This window comes from Eufriesea mexicana, unplaced genomic scaffold, assembly GCF_001483705.2.
Source record: "Eufriesea mexicana isolate 0111107269 unplaced genomic scaffold, ASM148370v2 scaffold2989, whole genome shotgun sequence".
NCBI classification, from domain to species: domain Eukaryota; kingdom Metazoa; phylum Arthropoda; class Insecta; order Hymenoptera; family Apidae; genus Eufriesea; species Eufriesea mexicana.
Window position 1 is genome coordinate 10963 of NW_016911025.1, and position 24309 is coordinate 35271.

At 38.3% G+C, this 24309-nt stretch overlaps 1 protein-coding gene across 1 annotated transcript in view; it reads right to left on the reverse strand.

Annotated features, from left to right (window-relative positions):
* Positions 1–8963: 8963 nt before the first annotated feature.
* Cep290 (Centrosomal protein 290kDa) overlaps positions 8964–24309 on the reverse strand; it is an 80067-nt gene continuing 64721 nt past the window's right edge. Inside the window, exon 26 of the mRNA XM_017904566.1 lies at positions 8964–9120. The gene's annotated coding sequence lies outside the window, so the exon portion shown is untranslated. The remainder of the gene's footprint in view (positions 9121–24309) is intronic.

A 24309-nucleotide genomic window follows, 5' to 3' on the forward strand; every position in this document is an offset into this window, starting at 1 on the left:
CTTGACGAACTTTCCAATATAATATTGGAAATTAATTTCTTTTCAATTAATTAATTATTAATAGTTATTTCATCGAGTGTTCGAAATGTTGCCGAAGATCATTATTCTCTATTATTAACTGCTTTCTAAGCAGCTGATTTATGAATTACATGCATGCATTAGAAAAACAATATCCTTAGCAATATTCTCATATAAGTTTGTTCATATTTTATTTCTAGTTTTGTTCATAATTAAATATTTTAACTGACAATGGTGCCAGTTGTTATTATAAAATCACTTACACCTCTAAACAATTATTAACAACAAGCTAATTAGCCACAAATAATTACCGAAAATGGCATGAGAATATTGCTCAAAGTTCCAGCTTTGTGATGCAGCTATAAAAGTTCATAAAATAATCGTAGAAACTTGGTAATTTGTGATTTGTCACTGCCGCATCGTCTCTATCCTTTTCTAATCGCTTGCTGTTATTTTCTATCACGTGACTATGTTTCGACGACCTCCTCGTGCATTCTGTATTCCTGTTACTTTATTGAGATTCGCGTCCAAAATCATAGATGATATTGATCGAATGTCGCTTCAACTTTTATCCTTGTCTCACTTACAGAAGGTATTAGAGCGGTATAACGGGTTGCATTAAGGGCATGTTGAGTTTATTTTTTATACAACAGAATCATCCCACATTTTCTCTTTTATTTATGTGTATGTATGGATATACACAATACACATAGACTACTCGTTCATAGAAACTGAGAAAAGGAGAAGCCGGAAAAAGCTCAGGTCTTCTCCGTGTCCAAAGAGTGATGAAAAATGAAGAAAACCCAGTATGACCACATCCCTTGCATAGTGCCTTTGGGTAGGTTTGCATGGCCCTATAAGAACCTGAGTCGTTGTACTCCAACAACAGATCAAGATCATTATAAATTTAGCTTTCAGTTTTACTTCATCAAACATCATCGATGTTACATATACTATATCCCATGATACCAGTTTCTGTTTGCCAAAAGAATTTCCAAATTTCGTTTCCTTTTTACTTTTGACGTCGAATTCGTAATCAGCACACCCTAAAATCCAAAGATATCAATTTTTAGAGGAATCGAAAAATGTTTGTATTTTAGTCAGAATTTTCGGTGAAATTCCTCACTGTGTGTCACTGCGACTCGTTACCGCGTAATGGCCATCCCTGACGTAATCGGCAATTATTGTATCCGGTCGATCGAAAGAAAGGAAATTTTTTTCGAAAATGTAAGAAAAAAAGAAACAGGTTCGTCAGGATCGGACATTCTCTTTCGATCGACCGTGGACGAACGAGCTAAATTCATTCAGGACGCATATATCTGGCCGTATCTCGTTTCGGTGTGTTGCATAAAGTTCGATCGAGGCAGGGAAATGGAAAAAAGGAAGAAAGAAAAAAAAAATCGAAAAGGCTACACGGGTGTGCTGAACAACCGCGCGTGAGAGGAGCAGCTCGCGTTATGAAAGCATTCGTACCCATTTAGCGATCGGTAGTTTATGTTATTAATAGTGGAATTAATGATACTCTATGGTACTCGAATGTACAGTACGCATAAATAATATTCGTTAAAGCGACGCGTGAAAATAAATAAAATTAGGTTCCAATTGTAATAACTGGCAACATCAAGCTCCCTAAAATTTATGAAAATCCTCCTATTTTTGGTAATGGGAAAAATAAAATAAAATATTCGATACCAGTAATTTTTGATTGATATATACTAGTTTCCTAGTTTCAGTGTTAATAATAGGTTTAAAATAAAATATAAGGCGTGGAAAGATCACGTAAGATTCGTAATATTTATTTCACCCAAGTACTCTACAAGTATTTTATTTCTTCAATCTCTTAAATCGCTTAACATTTGTTATTTAATTATTTTATCATATAAATTATTAAATTATACAAAATTATTATTTTATCATATAAATTAACGCTTAATTCGAACAATTTAATTCTGCCTTTTATTCGGACAGGAATATAATCATACGTAATTACTCGTCTTCCTCGTACTCTTGTAATAATTATTATTTATTTCGGTATTAAATAAACGAAAGAATGGCAATAAAAATTACGCTCATAAATTAACCCTGAAATGCTGCGATACTTCTGTTTCTTCAGCTTTCATCTAGGCGTTTATTCTTGGCAGTGTACTAGCACGGAGAGACTTATTCATTAGCAAATCTGAAGTTGCTTCGAGTGGTTGTTATATTAACAGAATTACGTTGCTCAACCGTCCGAACTCTAATTTTACTTATTTTCCTAGTCGGAATATACATATTTCCACTGTGTTAACTGGATTGTATATGGACGCAGTATTGTAGGGTTAATAGCCATTGAGGTGTGGAAGGGTATCGTCTATGCAGCGAGCGTGCAACGCTATCTCGTTCTAGTTTAAGATAGATTCGAGCAATTCGCTATTCGTAAAGAAGAGCTGTTTCAAAACTGTTCATTATCGTCGATGATCTACCGTCGCTTAAACCTCAATAACGATCATCCTTAGAGTACGCTATTAGCAATTACTAGCCACTCGAATTTAGCCTAGAATATAGCTTATTTCGTTCTTACCAGCCACTCGAATTACCCCTACACGTCGGATGTAAAGATTTCAAAATTTATAAATCTTCCCGACGTCTTTCATATTTATTATTAATAACACTTACACATTTACAACGCTTTCGAAATTTTCGATGACAAAATTATCGCACTACGTGCACGTCTTTTGTTAATTTAATCTTCGACAGTGATTCAATTTAACGAGGGGCAACGAGGACGACGATATATTTGGGATTCTTTTTATTTTCGTTGAATGTAAAAAAGGAAAAGAAGAAATGGAAAGATATTCGTGAAAAATTTGATTCGTAATGAGGCACAGGACATGTGTCAAAGGGTTACCAATTTCACAGTATATCAGAGGGACAGAGACAATACTATGTACGTTTTGGAAAAATTGCGAAATACTAAATGGGGAAAATAGTCGAGTAAAATTTGATTCGCAATGAGGTATAGAACGTGTGTCAAAGTAACGTGAACTATGTATATAAAGAGATTTCGAAGGGAGCTCGAGAGTTACCAATTTCAGAGTATATCTCAGGGACAGAGACATCGTAATTAATATACGATACTTACTGTACACGTTCTGGAAAATTGCGAAATATTCATTTAGGATACTTCGATTCTCCAGATATACTCTTAGAACCACACCAGAGCGAGTAAAAGAGATAAGAAAAGATTCACGTCAAGGTGATACGTATTTCTACTGTAAATTTAATTTTTCGTATCGAATTTACCTCGATGTGAAATGTTAAAAAGCGCGTTAAAACCCATGAAAATATGAACAAAGCCCTACATACGGAATGAGAAAAGTCAAATCGCGTAACTAAAAATAAAAGGTGTTAAAAATCCGTGAAATTTCAGGGAAAAAGCTATGAAAACTTAAGTGTACAGTACCGATACGTATTCAAAAATCTATACCATCAGAACTTCTGCAAGTCAAGGATGCCTGTAAACGCGAATAAAATACATAAAATAGAAGGAAAAATGGAAGTAGCGTAAATATCGTAGTGGAATATTACATATAAAATGGCGCACGAAGGGAAAATCGATGGGGACTCGAGGGGGTACGAATAACCGGTGTGACTCACCGCGTTTCCCGGGCCACCCTATTATTCCGTTCGTCCTGTGAAAGGGAACGGGAACGCGAGGCCGACGAAAAGAAAGATCGCTCGCCTCGGAGAACTAGATCGATCCTCCGCGTGTCTACGACCTCTCTTCTCCGTGGCCGGGTCTTACGTGTGCGCGTTGCTCCGTGCACCTGTACACACGAGTGCCAGGGAAAACACGATTCTCCGACGTGGAAGCGGGATCTCTCTCACACAGGCCTTGCATCTCGATGCAAGATTGCGCAGGAACGCATGTGACTTAGCATCATGTGACTTAGCATCATGTGACTTAGAGAGAAAGTCGATCCGCCGTGGCGGCGGCAGCGACGGCGGCGGGACGAGCTAGAATGCGCCTCTTCGAACGAACGATCAGGGTCGGTCATCCGACACGCTCCGTCCAATTCGACGGATACCGCACGGACTCTGCTATCCTGTCCGATTTCGCGAAATCCACGGATACAGTTCCTCCTGTCGAGATTTCACAGCTCCGGCTTCCCTCGAGACCCCTATTAACCCTGTGCACTCGAGCTCCTGCTCTCAGTCACCGTTTCGTTTGCTAGCTTATCTTCAAGCTTAAGTAACGAATGTGAGGTAGTAACTAGGTTAGAAATAACTGTACGTGAAATATTGAAAAATACACGAGATTTTTATGTTAGCATAAATGGTATGTATAATAAGCACTAGGCTTAGAAAAATATAAGGAGTGCTGGGAATTGTTATATCTGTACAGCGGAAATATTTTTGAGTGCGAAGGGTTAATTGGAGGAATTTTAGACAGGAATTTGAGGTTATGTTTGCTCGAGAATCTTCGAGTATTTATTTCGAGAGATTCGTCGCGATTTTTCGAGCATGTTATAATTATTATTGTCGATATTGTATTGTATTGTACTGTATTGTATTATTATATACGATTGTTATAATATATTGTATTGTATTATATTATTATATACGATTATTATAATATATTGTATTGTATATATTATACTGCATTCTATTATTATACACGATATTATTCCAAGTTGTATGGTATTTAACTGGAATTTCATTTCAGATGATTTTCCATTGTTTCCTCTGTCTTTAGATCTCCTTTTTACTAATTATTTAGTTTCCTAAATTTTTCCTTTCTCTTTTTAACACTCCAGTGGTATCGATATTTAAAATTTTGTATCTCTTCCTTTGGAAATTCTTTCTCCCTCGTCACCTTGTTTCTCCGGTAGTCTACATTCCGTTTTCACGTCGACAGATGTATAACTACAGGAAGTTATTTCTCAAAGTGAAACCCGTGAAGCGATATTTTTCGCTGTTCGACTAGAATGGGCAATATTCACCACGGTGGTAGTTGATCCCGGAAGATTACCCGCAGAAGCATTTACAATAGTCAGCTGATCAACCAGGAAGCACTGTTCAGGATACCGACACCGCTGGTGACCACTGGCTGACCGCTAGCTAGACCACAGGATGGACACTGTCTGCCATGCTATGTACACGCGAAGGGGTAGCTGATAATAGCAGAGGGTCAATTTCGGACAATCTGTCACTCGTAGAAATCAAAGGCACAGGGAATTGGATTAGAACGCTCGCTAGAAGTGCCGAATGGCTAGCCATCATCCTTCTGTGCATTTCGTCGAGTGATGCTTAGCGATGGAGGGTCACTCTCATCGTCGACCAAGTGCTTCTCGATGCTTTCACGCTCGTGTCGACGATTCTTTAACAAGATATAATAACATACGTAGCTCTCTTCGTCTAGATAATCCTAGATAATTTAATTTAGAATAATATCCTGTCACGAATCGTGCAATTTTTAATAATTGCATATTTTTAGGGATACGAGCGTTTCTGAAATTCCATTACGAAACTATACTATACTATATATAACTATATATATTATAACTACATATATAATAATATACATATATATAATAACATACATAGCTCTCTTTATCTAGATAATCCTAGATAATTCAATTTAGAATAATAACTTGTCACGAATCGTGCAATTTTTAATAATTGCATATTTTTAGAGATACACGAGTTACTGAAACTCCATCGCGAAACTATACTATACTATACTATATATAACTATATATAATATAACTATAAATATAATAACATACGTAGCCCTCTTCATCTAGATAATCCTAGGTGATTTAATTTAGAATAATATTCTGTCACGAATCGTGGAATTTTCAAAAATTTATATTTTTAGAGATATGCGAGTTTCTGAAATTCCATTGCGAAACTATACTATACTATATACAACTGTATATAATATAACTATAAATATAATAACATACATAGCCATCTTCATCTAGATAATCCTAGGTGATTTAATTTAGAATAATATTCTGTCATAAATCGTGGAATTTTAAAAAATTGTATATTTTTAGAAATATGCGAGTTTCAGAAATTCCATCACGAAACTATACTATACTATATATAACTATAACTATATATAGCTATACTATACTACGCTACTGGGATTAATCACGCTATTTCATTTTCGTGATCTACACGGTTGAAAATCGCATATCAATTGCAAGGAAATCGCTCGTTATCTCGAAGAACACGAAATCACGGGAGAAATATTCAAACCCGATAACTTCATCGATAGATACCATCATGACGGTTGAAAGTACCCAACTTGCACTATAACTCGGTCTCTAATTCCCGGCGAAGGAATGCATAAATACACGAAAAGCGGAAATCTCTCACAAGCCTAACAAATCCTACGTTCGGCTACCTTCCCAGGAACCAGGAACAGCCGTAAAGAGAAATGTTTAGCGTCCGTAGGAAACGCAAACCCGGCGAAGAACAAACACACGCGATTACGCAAGGCGTTATTATAAATATTGCGCAACTAATTTCTCCGAGCCTATAGGATATCAGCCTATCGTGCATCGCGTCGAATCGATCGCGCGGATAGACGGATAATTAGCACGGAAAATGTAGCATGAAACCGAGCCCAACGGAGCCTAACCGAGCCTAACTGTGCCCAGGCAGATGCCTTTCCTCTTCTGCATCGCTCGATCGACCACTCGGCCAGGGAATCCTTTCCCTTTTTCTTCACCGCTTCCTGCCGACACCGCTTCTTTCACGTTCCCTCGAATTAAACGTCCGCGAGGCTATTCACACGTGCAAACGTTCGTTTTCGCGTTACGCGATCGTTAGCCGTTTTACGTAACCCAGGTAAAAAAAAGCACCTCACGAAATTTCGATCCTGCTCTTCTCATGGTTGATCACTGGGCCGAGGTGTCGCTGCCGTTTGTTTAGGTCCCGTGCTTGTTCCCTGCTGTCATACGTCTTCTTCTTCGTTCATGCTGCTCGTTTGTCGAGAGGAGAGCAGAGAACCGTGAGATTAGGTTTTACGAGGCCTCGCAGAGTCGAATTTTTTATTTTATTCAGGTTCCTTTAATCGCATACATATTTGTTCTCATTATAATATTGTAATTGTTATTTATGTGCACACGATTATATTATGTATATCTATGTACATGTATGGGATTTATTTACTAATACTATTGGTATTTTGACGTTGAAAATTGTACATATATTGAGTGATACATTTTGTGTCGATGAGAAGAATAATCGAGGATTACCTTAATTTATTTATATTTTTATTGGCACGTAAGATCGTCTGTAATTCCTAAGGATTACCTTAAAACATTTATAATATATATATTTACGTTTCTATTGACGTCCAAGATTATTTTTATACCCCAATGGATTGTATTAATTTATAGTATTTATATTTTTATCGACTTCCGAAACTTTTAAAATTGTATAATTATTAAAATAAAAAATAATATCAATTTTATGTATAATATAAATTTGTATTATTCGAAGAACAGTGACAATGCGAAAGACTTCTTTAATCGCATATGCATTTGTTCTTATTGTAATACTATAGTCGTTATATATACAGATTATATTATGTATATTTATGTACATATATGGGATTTATTTACTAATACTATTGGTATTTTGACGTTGAAAATTGTATATATATATATTGTATGATAAATTTTGTGTCGTTGGATAAAATAATCGAGAATTACCTTAATTTATTTATATTTTAATATATTTATTTATATTTATATTAACACCTAAGATCGTTTGTAATTTCTAAGGGTTACTTTAAAACATTTATAATATATATATTTACGTTTTTATTGACGCCCAAGATTATTTTTGTACCCCAATGGGTTCTATTAATTTATACTATTTATATTTTTATCCATTTCCGAGACTTTTAAAACTGTCTACTTATTAAAATAAAAAATAATATCAATTTTACATATAATACAAATTTATATTGTTCGAAGAACAGTAACAATGCGAATGATGATACATCTACAAAGTAGCAGAAGGAAGCACGTGCATACGTCTAATTTCCGGTGTCTCTGAGAATAGAAACCCGCAACTAATAAGCAAACCCTCGAATTCTCTTTTCCATTTTAATTGCAGAATTTTACGACTTCCTTTCTCGGTATCTTGAAATTACCTGTAACGAGGGCCTTAATTTCCTCGAGATTAACGAAGAATTCACAATCCAAATCCCGCAGCGAGTTCTCTTTTCTCATCATCGATCAGCGTCGTTTCTCTGGATGACAATGCAGTCGGATGAATCATTCGTGCTAGAAGCCGAAAAGGGTATATCCTTCGAGAATGATTCTCGTCGCGACGAACGCGAAACGAACGACAACCAGTTAGGCTGTCACGATCAACTTGACCGGCTTCTTCTCGCGCAGACACACGTGACAGTGAATAACGTCGCGGGTCGCTGATTATCCAAAAATGAGCACAGAAATGAGCGAATTAAGTAGAATGAAGTATATGCACGGGAAACAGGGGTGATATATATTTTTTCCTGCAAATTCACCAGCCAGCTTTCACTTCTCTCGCGACGACATGCTTCAACCGATCTGTCAGCACATCTTATCGCCGTTTATCACCCTGGGAATCTAAATGGACGATCTCACGCTCGGTACTCTTATTAATCACGTCGCATAAACGCTCCGAACCTCGAGTAATAAAAATTCAATCCTTCAAAAATGATTCCCTGCAAGAGTAATTGGAGATTCGGTTACCAAGGATCGGGTTTAACGGGTAGATTAATCAAAAGGGATATTGGAATATTCACGCATACATGTTTGCGCGAAGGTATTCCAAGGTTCGTGTAAGGAAATATCAAGAGTAAAAGAGTTTATTCGATATTTAATACTTTCCTTTACAATATCGTGTGAGATTCGTGGTAAGAAAATTGGTCCAAACACGAGTATCACGGGCAAGAACTATGGCTCGTAGATAGGGTCCAATGTGAACATCACGGTTTTCGTTGATATCTTCCTGTCTTAATTGTGTGCACTTCTCTGTGGCGTTCGGACGAAGTGGCTCGTCGTGTTCAACATGTCACATGTTCGACGTTGCTGCTGACTACGGCACGCGTCACTGGAATTTAAATGGTAAAACAAGTGATTAATTTAAATATTCACCATTGACACGCGAAACGATTCGTAAAAATAGTGTAAGGCAACGTATAATGGTATGGTAGCTTTAAGATGATTCTGTAGTTAACACACTAGCGCCACCACGGCCAATAACTGGGATAAATGTATACATCGTGAAATTATTTTGTAATTTTATTGATAAAATCCTATAATTCTTTTCTCGTTATATATACCATGTATAATAGTACGATAGCTTTAAGATGACTCTGTAGTTAACACACTAGCGCCGCCATGGCCTGTAACTAGGATAAGCGTATACATCGTTGAATTATTTTGTAATTTTGCTGACATAGTCGTAGGATTCTTTTCTCGTTATATATACCATGCACAATAGTACATGATAGCTTTAAGATGATTCTGTAGTTAACACACTAGCGCCACCACGGCTAATAACTAGGATAAATGTATACATCGTTGAATTATTTTGTAATTTTATTGACAAAATCCTATAATTCTTTTCTCGTTATATACACCATGCAGTTTTAAACATTTTGGTAAATATTTATGTTACGTCCTTCATTGTTAATCATACTTGTCTTTTAGGTATCCTCGACGGACACAGAGCAAATGTGAGACACCTCGTCAATGGCCTACAATGACGCAATACGAAGTGCAAGATATCTCGTCATGCATTTGCAATGTGGTAATGTATAGTACTATATTTGTAACGTGTCTTGTACCGCAACAGTGACCCACGATGGGGACACGAAGATAAAATTCTTATTAGGTGAACATAATCCGTGATTCATTTTCCCGATAGAACGCTCATAAAAGAAATCAAGTATCTCTCGCAGTATTTTCAATAATGCATATAGAGAGAGGAAAAAATATCTTGTACGTGAATTTTACCTTCGCGTTCCCATTATGGGTTACCGATGTCCCAGAGAACAAGATAATCGTTTAACGATCTATTCCATTATCTTCCTCCAATCTTAACAAACTCGCGGACATTTTAGACTCTATCTTTAATTACATAAAAATTAAAAAAGCTAGCCAGCAAATCGAAAGAATATTATTTCTCAAACAATTTTAGGTCGTACACTCTCCCCTAGGAAAATTCGTCAAAAATAAAATACTCAAATTTATATATACATTGCATCAAACAAAATAAAAGAAGGAAAAAAAAAAGGCAAGGAACATATCAGAAAATCGAAACCATCGCGAAATCTATCGAAAATGTGAAGGTCCAGTTTGCTCCCCCAAGTGGGCATTGACCGAGCCAAGTTTCAAACTCGAATCCGCAAGCTTTCGTCAGAAGAAACGTGAAAGTAGAAAGAATTGACAGAGACGGAGGCAAAAAGTCGGTTAAAAAAAGGCAGAAAAGAAAGAGGATCGCGACAGAAGAGAATGGAGAACAAGCGGAGCTGTAGAAGGCTGGGGACAGAATTCGGGTCAGAATCGCTGAAAATGCCAAGGTTCCACCCTTTGCCACTTTCGAACGGATGTCCAGATAAATGGAATTTCTTTTTCTGCACATTACTCTCGGACGGACACGCTCGATACGCACGCGATCGCGTTTCGGGACCCGTTTCCCAACGGGTGGGCGCACGTTTTTGTCAGAGAAGAACGGGACATCAGCGATGGTCAGGGTGAACCACCTAATTATCGTCACCGATCGCCAATTAATTACACGCGCTATCGAGAACGTTCCGATTTGACGCGCGGAACGGAACTGCATTTGCATTCGATGCTCTCTGATTTTCCCCTCGGTTGAAATTTATCATCCTTTTCGGCTCGGTATCTAAATATGGCGTCGTTATAGCGTGTAAAATGCTGTCGTTTATTTATTCAAAATAGCGTGTAGCAATGTGTATTTTCGGTAGTTACTGTGTTATAAAGTACGTGTACGATATGCGTAATTATCACGGTATTTTAGTCAACACGATAATTATCGTAATTACAGTAATTGTAGAGCCAAAGTAATTTTAAGTAATTTACTTTTCATTCAACACTGTCCCGGGTTTCTTTCCAAATTGGGATCGGAAGAATGACTTATTTCTCGAGCAGTGTTGCCTGTAAATAAATAAATAAATGAATAAATAAATATTATATTCAAACCCATCACGGTTGATCATATAAACAGTAGACGAAGAAGATGAAAGGGAAAGGGTTCCCCTTCCCCAAAAAATCGGAATGAAAGAAGACATAAAACAATTTAGGCAGACACACAATAGTCAAGTGACCAAAACGATGAAAGATGGAATTTCGAACCAAAAATGAGAAAAGTGATAGGTTAGGTTTCGTTCGATCCAACATCTTCCAAGACAACTATTTCCAAGAGAGCCGTAATTAAGCTACGTCATCCAATAAAACGAACTTCTTGCCTCGTAACGAGCGGGACAGAATACCGCTTTCACCGCCTCAAAGCGCGTGCAACATGGAACGACAGGATCGGCGCAATGAGCCCGCAATGAGCTCGCGACGGGTCCTCCTCGACGCACAAACGCGTTCAAGCCGCTTTTCTTTTCTTCTTCGACACTCGAGGCTCGATTCATCGACACACCGCTTCTGCGAATCAGATGGCCGGGCACGCGCGCGTACCCCGAGCGGATACGAGCGTGTTATATCATTGTCCCGGATTCGACCACGCGTTCTCGCTCGTGTTTGCCCGGATCGGTAACACACACGCCGCGACCACCGGTCAAACCTGTTTAAAAAACATTTTTCGAGGGACTTTCCGGCGCCGCCCCGACCGCCAAGGATACACCTTTCGCACGTACGTTCGCGACCGGGCCTCGTCCCTGAAATTCGGTCACTATGGCACGCTAGCGACGCCGAATTCTTCGAAATGCTTAGAGTTTTAACTCACGCGAATTCTCCGTTCGTTGTTGAGAGAAATCGGGCATCGAGAAATTGGATAAAGTGACCGGGATCGACGATCCAGTCGAATCGATCGTGTACCGAATATGATAAACGACGACTGTGGCAATTGAATGGATCGTTATTGATATTTTTCAGGTTGATATATGTTACGAGAGTCTTTGAAATCTTTTTGCAAGTTCAAAAAGGTGGATTTTGAATACGTTATTGGTAAAAATTGGGCACGTCTAGTCTCAGTTGCATTATCGGATTATTGCCTGGTAAATATAGTAATTATAAATAAATTATAAATTAATTGTGAATTGTATCTTCTCCAGCGTTTGCTGATGTCCGAGTGAACGTGTACCACGAAACTTCTTCGAAATTTCTGGTATCGTGTGCCGAATGTGATAAACGACCATTGTAGCACTTGAATGGATCGTTATTGAAATTTTTCAGGTTGATATATGTTATGAGAGTCTTTGAAATTTTTTTCGAAGTTTAGAATGGTCAATTTTGAATACGTTACTGGTAAAAATTGGGCACGCTAACCACGATTGCATTATCGAATTATTGCCTGGTAATTATAAATAAATTATAAATAAATTATAAATAGCATCTTCTCCAGCGTTTGCTGATGTCCGATTGGATGTGTCACGAAGCTTCTTTCAAATTTCTGGTATCGTGTGCTGAGTATGATGAACGATGACTATAACACTTGTGAATGGATCGTTATTGAAATTGTTGAGATTGATATATGTTATGAGAGTCTTTGAAATTTTTTTGGAAGTTAAAAAAGGTGGATTTTGAATACGATATTGGTAAATATTGGGCACGTCTAGTCTCAATTGCATTATCGGATTATTATGTGGTAAATATAGTAATTGTAAATAAATTATAAATTAATTGTAAATTGCATCTTCTCCGAATTTCTTTTGCATCTTCTTCGAAATTTTTGGTATTTTAATGAGTGAGAATTTTTGGAAATATCGCGTGATGCATATGGTGTAACGAGAAATGGAAGGGATCGGTCTCCGGGGCCTCTCTTAGGTCAACTGCGCGTTAATGCGTTCGAGGAAATTCCTGCAATTTCACTGGAATTTCTACCGTTTCGAAAAGTGAAATGCCTGGAAGACTTATTCGCAGCGTTGCGCAACGCGAAATTAAACAATTCGACCTTCGGATGGGTTAAGTAAAGAGGATTGATTATCCGAACGCAGAAGCAACGCTGTATGTCGTATGTGGTAATTGATAAAAGAAACTGGTCGGTGACTGAAATTGCATGTTCGCGTGATAGGGAGGCAAGCACGGTGTCGAATGCGATTATCGCGATATGCGTTTTTAAACGTTGATTTTGAGCGTGTGTTCATCGTGATGTACCCAATGCGCGTGAGAAACGGGGTCAGTGCGAGGTGGAGTTCACGTAGGACTCGGATTAAAACGTGACACGTTAAGGATCCTCCCTGTTTCTTGTTCTGACGAAACGCTGAAAAATATTTTAATCGCTGGAACATTCCGAAATATATATTTGCCCACCGTTCGTTAGCGCGTCCATTTTATCGGCCATATTCCTGCCATATGCTTATCTTCATCTTTAATACGACGCAATCGTCATAATTTACGATTAACGACATTTCAGAATGGTTGAACAAAATTAACGTATGAAAGGGTTCCATAAATACGAATAAGTGCACTTTAAATTTTCAATTTTCCTTATGACGTAAAATTGCGTAACCTCTGATGCAAGCGCCGCATCGGTCAATCGCGATTATGTTAACGGGGACTAAAGATATCAAATCTATGGCAAAGTATAATTTTAGAACAAAAATTAATCACAATCCAAATTTCTGGATTTGTCTTTCACAGATATCGCATACAAAATCTCCAATATTTCTGACAATATATAATTACGCGATGTCCGAAGTATAATAAAAATGGCATCCTTCAAGAAATATCATAAATCCATCGAGCTAACTATAATAAATACCACGCGAAAAACCTAGGGTAAACTATAATAGATTTTATAACAAAAATCAATCATAATCCAAATTTCTGGATTCGTCTTTCATAGTCATCTTCTCAAACTCTCCAATACTTCTGATAATATAAAATTATGCGATGTTTGAAACAAAAATGGCACCCTTCAAGAAATATCATAAATCCATCCAACGAACTATAATAAATGCCACGCGAAAAATCTAGGGCAATCTATAATAGATTTTATAACAAAAATCAATCATAATCCAAATTTCTGGATTTGTCTTTCATAGTCATCTTCTCAAAATTTCCAGAATTTCTGTCAATGTAAAATTACATAATGTCTGAAGCAAAAATGGCACCGTTCAAGAAATATCATTAATCCATCGAGCTAACTATAATGAATGCCATGCGAAAAACCTAGGGCAAACTATAATAGATTTTATAACAAAAATCAATCATAATCCAAATTTCTGGATTTGTCTTTCATAGTCATCTTCTCAAAATTTCCAGAATTTCTGTCAATGTAAAATTACATAATGTCTGAAGCAAAAATGGCACCGTTCAAGAAATATCATTAATCCATCGAGCTAACTATAATGAATGCTACGCGAAAAACCTACGGCAAACTATAATAAATATTATAATTCTGGATCTGTCTTTAACAGACATCGCGTTCGAAATCTCCAATATTTCTGGCAATGTAAAATTAGACAGGGCGATGTCGGAACCAAAAGTGGCATCGTTTAAGGAATACCATAAATCCATAGAGCTAAATATAATAAATGCTAAGCGAAAAAGCAAAATGTCGAAATGTCGCTTCACCGTGTTACATAAAATCAATCTACCCGTCATTTCGGTTCGCATAACCGCGAGTAAACGTCACCTATGTCAGACATACGTCAATATCCCAAGGATACCTCTGACGTAGCTTTCTACGTATTTGAACGTTATCAATCAGCTATTGTCGGCCACCTCCGAGCATAACGCTCGATGACGAAGGGTGTAACAACTTCGCGTCGGTTATCTCACCTTTCATCGTGATTAATGGACCGTGGGAAGTCGAACGGTCTCTTTCACGCATAAATAATTAAACACAAAGTGGACGATATCGATGACTCCCGATCCGAATTCGGCTGACCGCGATGGCGGCCCGCGCGATCGAGTGGCAACAGTTCTCATAGTAGATGCCGATCATTTGTGCGCCGGGAGAGTAACTTTCTCGATTCACCGGTCCGATCGATCGATCGATAGATCCATCAAACTCGAATCAGCGAAACTCGGACCCCCCGGCGTCGTTGCTCAATGCTGCTTCCATTTATCGTTTTTCGAGCAGACAAGCTCCGCGTAAGAGTCCATGGGCGTGGAGCCGGATTACGTGGAGCAGTTTCGTTAACGAGAACAGCTTCGAATACCCAGTTCTCGATTATTAAGTTCGGCTTTTGTTTAATTCAAACGTGATCCCGGAAGAGAGAGGCTCTGATTGGGTGTCTTGGGATATTTCTGAATATTTCTTACTCGGTGTCTCGAATGAAATGTTAAATACAAATTAATCCGATCTGATTTTAGATTTTTATAGTAGTCGATGATTTTTTCTTGGTACGACGCAATGTTTTTAATTAGAATTATTTAATTTTTTGGATCAAATAAAAGGATTATTATTACATATAGTAGGATACTATTTCGGGATTTTTTATTTTAGAAAAACAAATTATAAACCGATCGATGAGCTATGCGTGACATTTTTCTAGAAGCAAATCGAAACAGATACCGTTATGAAAGGCAATTTTTGGTAGCAAAGCCAAGTTGCGCGGTCTCTACGGGGAGGAGGAACGCGGGTCAACGAAATCGTAATCGTCGCGGGGGGCGAATCGCGAATCCGGAAAGCGACGTGCTTTTTATGGGAGCAAATCGCTAATGGGCTGAATCATATCGGCCAATTAGCGGTTGGAAAAAGCACGCCATCGAGCTTTGCGAAAAGCATAAAAACAGGACCCCCGACGACACAGACAGTGTCCTGAGCGAAGAAGCGTTGAAGAGTCCTCGTAGGAATAGATCGAGACCAGCACGGGCGTGAGTCGTTCGGTGTTGGAAAGAGTCGAATTAGAGTGTGTTTCCGTGTGTTATAGTTACGTTATTTCAGTGTTCTTTTCTTGCGTTAAATTAGTTTTCCGAGTTTAGCGTTCGTATTATTCTCTTCGTATTGTTCTGTTCGTTTTCGGTGTCTCAAACCTTTCGCGTAGACCCGATATTCCTTCGATTAAACGAGGAGCATATAAATATTTAATTCCTGTACGCTGAAGACAATAACACCTGTTTCTCGGCATCCTTGTAATATTGAAATTACCGATATTAAAAATTTGTCTTTAATTTCGAACAGTTTTGGCTGAAGAGCGTTGAAAGTTGTTGAAAGTTGCTGAATTTTCGGCTCTCGCAAGAAAGCTGCGAAACGATAGCGAAGCTGTTAATGATGAAATTGAGAATATCTGAGATTCGTGCTCGAGTAGTTCAACCTGTTGCAATCAACGCGATCAGATGTAACCTGGCTAGGTTTAAGCAATTTTGTTACAATGTTGCAGAAGCTTGCAACAAGAGGCTGTCCATTAAATGCAACGAATGGAGCAAAGCACGATCGTTCATGAGAATTTTAAACAAACAATGTACAATTATCTCCGACGCCTCGTTACACCACCGTTCGCGAAGCAGATTACGATAAACCGATGAACCTCGTAACCCTCGCGGTTTCACCTATTATGAAGAAGTAAAATCTAGATTTCCAGTCGACTTGCTAAGTTAGATCTCTGCCAAATTTACTGCTGCGAAACGCGATTCACTCGTGTCTAGTTGATCCAAGACTTCCATCTTAAAATTTTGTCTCGAAAGATAATATTTTCACAGAGTAACAAGATGATATTAGGATTATGGTCGAAGTGACTGGTTTTAGTTCTCTAACAAAATTAATATTATCTTCTTCGTGATGGCAAGATTATATCCTATTATTTATTTCCTGTACTATACAATCTCAAGTATTATTATTCATGTGCACTATACTTAACCCTTTGCACTCGGAGAATTTTTCATTATAGTAAAATAGCAATGCGGAGACTTTCTGCCATAAAGTCGACGATATTTTTAAATTAGGAAATAAGAAATCGTATACAAATTTACACGTGGAATTATTTTACTTTGGTATATAGTATATTAATCAACGTCGACCTTTGATTAAATTGATTAAATAGCGACCGGGAACCCCTCGAGTGCAAAGGGTTAATTATATTTTACACGCCACAGATTCAATTAATATTATCTTCTTTATGATGACAAGATTATGTCCCAGTATTTATTTTCTATACTATACAACCTCAAATATTATTATTCACATGCACTATGGTTAACACTTTGCACTCGGTGATTTCTTTGTTATAGCAGAATAGCATGTGAAATCTTTCTGCCATAAGTCGACGATATTTTAAAAACAGGAAATAAGAAATCGTATACAAATTTACACGTGGGATTATTTTACTCCGGTATTTGAAATATTAATCAACATCGATCTTTGATTAAATGAATTAAATAGCGACTAAGGATCTCTCGATTGTAAAATGATTAATTATATTTTACACACCATAGATTCGTAGTCACTATTAATACAGGGATTCTCCAAAACGCGTTGACTAATTTGCAAAATAATTTCTCAAATATACACACACGCTATAAAGCTCCCAGCGTGGTAGCGGTTGTCATAAAATGTGTGGCATGAGTGTGAGGAATGTTTGTGTGGAAGAATGTGTGTGTGACGAGTATGACAGAAAGTGGCGAAAAAACAATCAGTAGGTGAATGACAGTCATTACAAATAGACGTTACGTGTGAGAGAGTCCTCGATAGATTATATCGCAGTTAGAATCGAATTTATTTTACGAGATTTAGTTATAATTTATGTTGCGCTATTATTGTGTTCAATAAATATTCTTATTAATTTATCCATTTACTCACACCCAGTAATCGTCATACGCTATAAAGCTGCCAAAGAATCCTACAGTTTCATTCCAGATGGCAGATCTCACGTTTTCGCGTGATCGAGCATGCATTCGCAGAAGTCGGTACACGTTGGAGAATTCCTCAGCATCTCCACCCGCTTCTGTGAACCACGAGAACGGTACAGATCCTGTGGTCCGGTCGCGTGATTCATCCGGTCCACCGTATTCTCTTTCCTTTTCTCTTTTCTTTTTCCGTTTCACGTAACGAAAAGTGAATGTCAGTGGCATTTAGCGTTCCGCCGTGGCACGGCCCGTCCAAGGAAATCAGGTGCGCGAGCTTACGTACGAAGGTTCTCGCTGGGTCGACCTCGTCAGACGTCGCGTTACTTTCGAAGATCGCTAGGTGCGTGGAGAAAGTGCTCTTTTTCCGATTCACCTCAGTCGAAATCGCGGCTGCATGTAAAGCACGGTCGTTGGAAAGAAACTCGATTACCATAAACGACTATGGTCGAACGACTATGGTCGACAGTCGAACGATCGTCCTGGATCCAGGGACATTTTCCATCGGACGTTGAACGATTCGCTGCGTTCGATCAAGCGGTCGAAACGTAATTGCCGACGGTTTGTCGGTGGGCCGTGCGTTGCTCGTAATTAAATTCTAATTAGTCACAGTGGGGTATCCAGAACGGCAGAGAGATAAAGATAAACGAGTTGGAACGCGAGCGAAGATCGGCAAGAAGTATCGGTTATATCGATGAGTGCACTGTCACGTTGCCTTGGTATATTCCGCGCGTCGTTTTCTGCCAGGACAATTGAAACAGTCGAAAATTGTCAATTTGTAGTACAAGTAGAAAGTCGAAACACGGTGATTATGCGAACACCTGGCTACAACGCGCACCGTGACACCAACCCGCTGTCAAGCCACGTTGTGCACTTGACTGTTGCGCGTGGACGTTGCTCCGATTGATGACACGAAAGACGCTCTTTTCGTGGCAAACGTATGGTAGACGTTAGCTATTTTGACAAACCATGTATCAGGAGTATCAAGAGACGATGGGTCGAGAACGGTCGCAAGCTGAGAGAAATTTGTGTCAATCCGAAGCTAGCTATGAGATTTGGATCCTTACAGTGGTTGAAAGATCCGAGAATTTCTATAGATTAGTATTTGAAATTCGAAAAACATGAAAATTTTAATTTGAAAATTAGTTTCCAAGTCTCTGAGTTTTACTAAATACACGAACATCTGCTCGGCTTTTAATGGGAAACTTAATTACTTACAATTTTCCATTTATTCGGAAAATACCTCGAGCGAGCGAATCGTTTAAATTTCTACATTCAACGTTCGTAACAACGTAACATAAGCGAGAAACGACTGATACAATTAGCCTTGCGATTCACTTTCAACGCTATTACGCAACGATGAACACAGCATAAACGCGTTATCACGGGTATAATAGCAACCGGCCGTGCGAGGTATGTCAAGACCGCTACGAAAACAACGCACGAGACCATAACAAACTAAATATATAACCGCGATAACATGCGAACAGGGAAAGGCTGGCAGAGATAAATAATTCGTATAACCTGCATTCGCGAGGAAATTATAAGTTACGCTTGCTTAGGCCGCGCGTTTGTTATTTAATTAGAGATCTCTCCCCATTTTCGACCGATCCTCAGTCCAAACTATCCTTTCTTCCTCCGTTACTCGAACTTCCCGGTTTCTTTACCGTCTGGCCGGCGTGCGCGCGCAGATCGGACATTTTCAGCGAGCGCGTATCGAGAAAATGGCGGCGGCTGTTACGCAATGGAACTGGTCCGCCAAATTGCGAGTCCGCTCGTCAAAGTTGCGACTCTCGCTCCACATGCATACATACACACGGCGCAGGATACCGTGGCGGCGCAGGGGAACGCATAAAATTCCTCTTGAAGCGGTTTTGCCAGTCGACTCCAACCTTTTAACCGCGGGAACTCGCGAATTGTTGAAATCGTTTAATTGTTCCGGGCTACCGTTCAACTCGAGGTCCTTCCACCACGCGCGATGACTCGCTGCAAATATTCGACGCACGTTTGGCTAACTGGTTCTTCAAACGCGACCATACACGTGTTTTAATCTCGTTTCTAGGGTCGCGAGAGGTTTCGTCGGGAACAGAACCTGTCTACGAAAAGGAGATTGTTAACTTTGTGGCTTTGAGAGCCATATATTTCCCTTTCTTATCCTGAATTCTATCTTTTAATATATGTTTTTTAAGTGTTTTCCAATTTCTTTTCATTCTGTTTCAAAGTTTGTGCCTTTTTATATTAAATGTGTTTAGGTTGTTAACTTTGTGGCTTTGAGAGTCATATATTTCCCTTTCTTATCCTGAATTCTACCTTTTAATATATGTTTTTTAAGTGTTTTCCAATTTCTTTTCGTTCTGTTACAAAGTTTGTGCCTTTTTATATTAAATGTGTTTAGGTTGTTAACTTTGTGGCTTTGAGAGTCATATATTTCCCTTTCTTATCCTGAATTCTACCTTTTAATATATGTTTTTTAAGTGTTTTCCAATTTCTTTTCGTTCTGTTACAAAGTTTGTGCCTTTTTATATTAAATGTGTTTAGGTTGTTAACTTTGTGGCTTTGAGAGTCATATATTTCCCTTTCTTATCCTGAATTCTACCTTTTAATATATGTTTTTTAAGTGTTTTCCAATTTCTTTTCGTTCTGTTACAAAGTTTGTGCCTTTTTATATTAAATGTGTTTAGGTTGTTAACTTTGTGGCTTTGAGAGTCATATATTTCCCTTTCTTATCCTGAATTCTACCTTTTAATATATGTTTTTTAAGTGTTTTCCAATTTCTTTTCGTTCTGTTACAAAGTTTGTGCCTTTTTATATTAAATGTGTTTAGGTTGTTAACTTTGTGGCTTTGAGAGTCATATATTTCCCTTTCTTATCCTGAATTCTACCTTTTAATATATGTTTTTTAAGTGTTTTCCAATTTCTTTTCGTTCTGTTACAAAGTTTGTGCCTTTTTATATTAAATGTGTTTAGGTTGTTAACTTTGTGGCTTTGAGAGTCATATATTTCCCTTTCTTATCCTGAATTCTACCTTTTAATATATGTTTTTTAAGTGTTTTCCAATTTCTTTTCGTTCTGTTACAAAGTTTGTGCCTTTTTATATTAAATGTGTTTAGGTTGTTAACTTTGTGGCTTTGAGAGTCATATATTTCCCTTTCTTATCCTGAATTCTACCTTTTAATATATGTTTTTTAAGTGTTTTCCAATTTCTTTTCGTTCTGTTACAAAGTTTGTGCCTTTTTATATTAAATGTGTTTAGGTTGTTAACTTTGTGGCTTTGAGAGTCATATATTTCCCTTTCTTATCCTGAATTCTGCCTTTTAATACGTGCTTTCTGAGTGTCTTCTAATTTCTTTTCACTCTGTTCCTAAGTTTGTGCCTTTTTATATTAAATATGTTTAGATTGTTAACTTTGTTGCTTTGAGAGTCGTGTATTTCCTATTCTCAACCTCAATTCTGCTTTTTAATAAGTGTTTTCTAAGTATCCACTAATTTATTTTCATCCCGTTTCTAGGTTTGTGTTTCCTTATATTAAACGTGTTTACACGTTCGGTGAAATTGTAGATTTTTAGTGGGGGGACTGCTATGGCTACTTCTGTTCGTTCTGACTGGATTATTATATGGGATAATCGATATATTCAACTTTCTCTTGACACACCCCGTGTGATAAAGGTTGAATAACGATTATGCACTTTCAATAGTGCTCCGTTCGAATAAACAAATTTCCGATGACGAGTTTATGGAAAAAGTTACGTCAGCGAGACTAGTATGCAATAATACTTGTTCCAGCGAGCGCTATTAGGAACAAATAAATATTCGAGTCTGTTCCCATGTATTTCTTCGTTATTTCTTCACGCGATTTTATTTTTCGTAATCGTAACATCCGGTGGGTGATTTTAATCCGTGTCGATCACGTTCAACCGGTGACTATCACGGTCGTGAAAGTGTCTGTCAATCCGGTGAACCAACTTGGCGTATAGAAATCACTGAAAACTTCCTTGCAGACAAAACACAAAAAAAAGAAAAAAGAAAAAAGAAAAGAAAAGAAGAGATGAAGAGAAGAAAACAAACACAAATTTTTATTTTTTTCCCCTAGATAAATTTTAATCCCCTAGATTACATTAGAATTTTTCCACCACCTTTCAAAATTATCAAAAACTATCGTGACCATTCGAAAAGTATAAGCCAGAAAATTTCTATTTTGAGAATTAAAAACGCAAAGATAGACCAAGTGCACACCTGCAAGAGTATACCACATAACACACCCTATTACTAAGCTAAAAGGTAATTTCCACAAAGGAAAAATGGACAAGCTTACCAAATTTTTAAAGCAATCCAATCTAACGAGCAATAAAATCTAAAACGGTAAATAATACACATTAGGTAATAATTCCGATCTCAATGCGACTTTAAAACGCTGGGAAATAAAAAAGGGATGCGAAATGATACGTTGCAGGCCTCATCAGGACCAGGCACACAAATGGAACACGCGAACTCAACCACTGACTACAGATCGAATCACCACCCGGGATCATCTCGGTTTACGATAATGGCGGCGGGAACGAAACGGTAAACGCTACCTTACACCTGCGCGCCATGTACTTATCCCCGTGCACCCTCGAGTGTCGCTCAATCTTCTTTGTTTACACGATCAATTTCCTGCGAGAGCGGACGAGACGAGGTCCGAGGAAAAAGGAAGATGGCGAAGGGAAAAAGGAAAGACGGTCGAGAGATGTCCGTTTCGCAACGTCGTAAATCAGTGATTACAACCCTTCACGTGGTCACTCGAAAAGCAACGAGCTCCGATACGAAAGTTTCATCCCGTGACTGGTCGGTTGGAAGAGGATCGAGAGCGTGGAGAGAATGCGACGTCTTGGGAAGATCTACGACATAATTACACCGTGCATCGCGGTTTTCCGTCACGTGATGCTCTTGCATTAAAAGCAACGGATCTACACGGACGATCAGACGACTTTTACTCGGCGAACCTCGGCAGGGTCAATCCGATCTCCCGTCTGATAGATCGCAGCTGCTCTTCTACGTTACGCTGCTGATTGATTGGCCTGGCCAGTGTGTGTCTAAGAAGACGTTTCCTTTTAATTTCCCTCGGCCATTTGGTCATTCGCGGAGTTTCTTCGGCCGCTTTCGCTATTTAACATCGGTCCGCTCGAGCGGGAATGCTGTTCGTGGACTCAAATAACATTTGAGAGTCAATGATATGAGGAACGAACGCGATATGTTGTAACGATGTTGCAAGCAAAGATATTAACGTTGTTTCGTCGATTGCATTACAAGCTTTGCAACGGAATGCGCTGGGGGATACAAAAAGTATACATTAATTTTTTCCCCAGATTATCCTGGCGTTGACTCTGCCTTTTTCCGAAGATTCACCGGCAATTTGATAAATATTTGTTTTCTATTTAGACGGTGGTAATTCGTCGGTAATAAATAACGGCAATAGCTGAAGGAAAGGCGAGTGGTGAATAATGGAATCGGGATCGTTCGAAATTTAATAAACATTTTCCTTCCAAGTAAACTCTTCTCCGTTTACCACCGTTCCACGTGTGCTGGCTGATCTTTTAATCTTCGCTCGATTATATGGTACAAACTGTTAAACAAGATAATTGCTGGACCATTAGCTGAAACGACTTCATCCTACACTAATGCACCTAATACTCTTAAAGCAACTCCATAAAGACAGTACTATTTTCATCTCAGTTATTCGTCTTTCTTACCAATTCGTTTATTAATTTACCTCAGAGACGTGTGAAAATTCTAATCGTTACACAAACGACATACTTATTGTAGATTTTTCGAGTCTAATATACCACCAAAAATTGTTCCAATTTAAAATTGTCCTTCTCTGCAGGGTATAAAATTCAATACCCTTGTCAGAAATTTGTCCCTACGAATTTTCAAATTCAAAATAATCTCACATTTATCACGCATAGGTCTCGTTAAGGGGTTATAATGCAAAGAAATAGTAGCCAGTGGAAACGGTGGAAAAACTATAGACGGTTAGAACTGACCTGCTTGTTTAGGGCAACGCAGGTCAAAGGCGTCTGCAGAAAACGAGAGACAAAAGACAAAACACAGGGGAAGGGATCACCCCCACATTTCTAGGATGTACAGCTTATTTTAGTGTTCAGTATTTTTCCTATAACACTGATATGTGGGAATGGAATGAGTACGGCCCTGAAAGAATGTCAAGGAATGAAGAATATTTGGGCTTAGAACGAAAGTGATCGCGTGCGAGAGGATCGAACGTAAGGGATGTTTATGACAGAGCCGAATGCGATAAAAGAATGGAAGTTTACGAATG